This window comes from Gallinula chloropus (genome assembly GCF_964237585.1).
Source record: "Gallinula chloropus genome assembly, chromosome: 17".
Classification (NCBI taxonomy): Eukaryota; Metazoa; Chordata; class Aves; order Gruiformes; family Rallidae; genus Gallinula; species Gallinula chloropus.
Window position 1 is genome coordinate 11,283,338 of NC_140102.1, and position 3,866 is coordinate 11,287,203.

Genomic DNA, 3,866 nt, shown 5'->3' on the forward strand with positions numbered 1-3,866 from the left:
AAACTGATAATGCATAAAATATTGAAAATTTGCTTTCATCTTTCCTATTGAGGGAAGAATTGGCTATTCCAAAAGTCCTGGAGAAAAAAAAAAGTCTTCAGTTTTGTTTTCCTTCACCATAAGGATTTTCTTAGTACATTCTCTGCTTCATTTATTTTTGCCAACACTTCTCCCACATTTCTTTGGTTGCCTTATGTACTCTTCCCTAGTGATCCACAGTCCATATTCCCCACTTGCTCCTTTTGCATTCACCTAGATGGAATGCATTATTTACCCCTGGGTTTCATAAGTTCCCTCACTAGATCTGCAACATTGGTTGAGGTGTTATGCCTCCCACTAATGCAATCAGGGAAGGAGTTACATTTCTCACTACTTCCTGCAGTTCCTGAACAAATGTTCTGAAGCCTCAAGATCTCGGTTCTCTTGTTTGCTAAGAGGACAACTGTGGTATTGATCTGAGGGTATAGAATCACGATTATATATATGTAGTGTAGTATAGGAATTGATCTGAGGATATAGAATCACGATTATATATATAGTGTAGTATAATTATGGAGAGCAACTCTTGCTCAGCTAGATAATTATGTGGAACGGCTTGTGAAGAAGGGGAGTCTTTTTGTTTTTCCTTTCCATAGCAAAGGGATTACTTCTGAAGGCCTTGTACTATCTCGAGGAGAAGATAAAAGAGCGAGAACTCTAAGATGGAATAATGTCCATCCCATTACCTCCTTATTAAAGAAAACAGGTGGCTGATAAAGGACGCGAATTGTATTCGTAGACCTCCTTACTGGAGGAAAGCGGATAGTTAACAAGGCCATAAGTTAGTTCAGACTGATAAGACCACTGCAAGCTTGCAAGATCAGCACATTCCAGGTGAGAGGTGAAAAGTACATCATGAGGAGGACTCGGGGCCTTCCTCCCAAGGACCACCAAGGACCCTTGCCCACAATTTTTGGAAGAAACTGCGCAATCGCAAAGGACTGATAAGCTAATTAGCATAAGAAGCTAGAGTGGGCGGGTTTATGTAATGAATATGTATAGGCGTTAATTGAATATTCATTGATTCATTGTATAAATATGGGACGGTTTTGTTACTCCAGGTGTGCACGTCTGTGGTGGAGCGATCCCCCATGCATCTGCGCGCAATAAAACATACCTACTGTATAACTTTCGAGTTATAGAGTCTATTTCTGTACGTCAGTATTATCCCACCTTTCCACTTTCCTCACCTGCGCAGACCTAGCACAGCTCTGCATGTTTTTTTTAATTCTTCTGGGAGTACAGTTTATACAATTGTTGTAGTTTTGCGTGGCTGGGTTCTGGTGGAGAAGCGGGGTCTGCAGGGGTGGCTTCTGCAAGAAGCAGCCAGAGGCTCTCTGTAGGCTCCAGAGAGCAAACACCAGCCGACTCAAGGCCGGAGTCATTGCTGACCAAAGCCGAGCCCATCAGTGACGGTCACAGCACCTCTGGGAATCACATTTAAGAAGATAAAGACCACAAGCAGGTTTGCCACCAGAGAACAGAGTGAGAAGATGTAAGAAGCCATGCAGACACCAAGGTCCATGAAGAGGTGGGGGGTGGAGGGAGGATGAGGCACTCCGGGTGCCAGAGAGATGCCCTTGCAGCCCGTAGAGAAGACCATGGTGAAGCAGGCTGTCCCCCTGTAGCCTGTGGATGATGATGGGGAGCAGAGATCCCATCTACAGCCCGTGGAGGACCCCATGCCAGAGCAGGTGGAGACACCTGAAGGACACTGTGACCCTGTGGGAAGCCCTCGTTAGAGCAAGCTCCTGGCAGCAAAACCTGCAGCCCATGGAGAGACGCCAGAGCAGGTTTGCTGGGGGACTTGTGACTCTGGGGGGACCAGGCTGGAGCAGTCTGGGCCTGAAGGTCGGCACCCCATGGAAGGGAGTCGCACTGAGACAGTTGGTGAGGAGCTGAAGCCCCAACAGTAAGGACTCATGCAGAAGTTTGTGGAGGACTGTCTCCTGTGGGTGGGACCCCATGCTGGAGCAGGGGAAGAGTATGAGCAATGTCCCCCCTGACTAAGGAAAATAACTCCCTGTGCCACAAGAAGAACGGAGCAAAATCCCGGCTAAAGTGCAGTCTGCTAAGAAAGGAGGGGTGGGGGGAGCTGCTTTAAGATCTGGTCACACTTATCATCCGACTCTGATGTCACTGGGGCTGCAGTGTAGTGTCATAAATTAGAGAGTTTTCTTTCCTTTATTCCGTGTTGAGTCTGTTTTGCCCACAATGCTGATTGCAGAACAATCTCTCCCTGTCCTTATCTCAACTCCTAAGCCTCTCAATAGATATTTTCTCCCTTGTCCAGATAAAAAGGGGAGTGATAGAGTGGCTTCAGTGGGCATCTGGCCTCCAGCCAGGGTCAAACCACCACAACAATCTTTTGGTACAATATATTATCAGATGTTAAAAACACACCCAAACATAAGAAAAAAAAATACATTATAAAAGTATTTTTTAAATAGTTATGGGTCCACGCATTTACTTGTAATTCCAGGGAGAAAGATTAGCTCAGGGCAGATCTTTAATCAGTCCAATGTCAAATTTACACTATAAACAAGTGTGTTTCATTTAACTACGCCTTAACCTGTGAATCACTCCTGAATCACTGCTGGGGAAACTTGTCCTTCAGGCCCACCAGCAGGGTGCAGTTACACATCAAAGCTAATGGCTCTCACAACGCGTGTAGCAAAGCGCCTAACAGGATCAAATCCCACCTTCTTTGAGGTTGTACTTCCTGCCAACCCTACTATTATGTTAACCCAGGATATATGTACAACCCAACAATTCAGCTACTATTACTACTGTTACAGAAGGGCTGCATCTGCATCTCTGCTCAAGTTTTACATATTTAAAAATAAAAGTCTTTCCTGCATATGTCTAAGATACTTGTACAAAACCTGTGCTGCTGCCTGGGGTGAGGTGAAAAAATACAGAATGACATGAAGGTGGTGTAGGCTTCATTTAGGCCTGCTCAGGTAAACAAACAAATATTAACCACAAATATGAACAGGTCAGCCGAGAGGACTGTGTCCTAAAGAATTGAGGATGTGGAAACACAGCAGCAGGATTCTGGAATTCTTTTCCTACTGATTCACCCTATGAAACACCCCCTACTTCCCTCAGAAAAAAAAGGTCATTAGCTACTTCCCACTAATATAGCATCTTGGCATCTACCTGGGGATGCATCTAAGAGGGTGTAAACCAAATAATTGCTATAAAATCCCTTCTGTGCTGCCAAGATGAAGGCAAGGGACACCAGAGCAGGAACAGATATTCCTCCATTATTACCCTGCCCAACTCCTCACTAGCCAAAACAGTGTTGTACCCATCCTGTGTCGTGTCCCCCCCACACCCAGTAAAATTTCTGCCCTGACATCCTTAGTGCTCCCACATCTGTAGTTGTCAAGGACTTACCCGTCCCTCAGCAGCAACGCTGAGAAGCAGATGAACCCCAGCTGCCTCATCCTCAGCTCCCCAAGAGGCAGTCCTCTCCTCAGACCTCTAAGGAAGAGCTTTGTCCCCTTCCCGAGGCAGCCTTGGCCCCCACACCGCATACCCTCAGCTCAAGCCTGTCCCCACAGACACCTCCCGGCAAACAGCCCTGCCCTGACACCATAGCCCCCTTTGGGGAACAGGCTCACAGCCATTCCTGAAGAAGCCCTGTCCCCACACACCATTTCCCCTTCAGCTAACGCACTCTCACCCACCCCAATAGCCCCCTCACTCCTCCCTTCCCGCTCTCCCCTGAGGCGCGCCGGCCCCGCCCCCGCGCCGCCGCCTCGACCCGCCCCCGCCCTTTTCCCGCCCTCACGCGCGGAACGCCGCAGAGGACGCGGTGA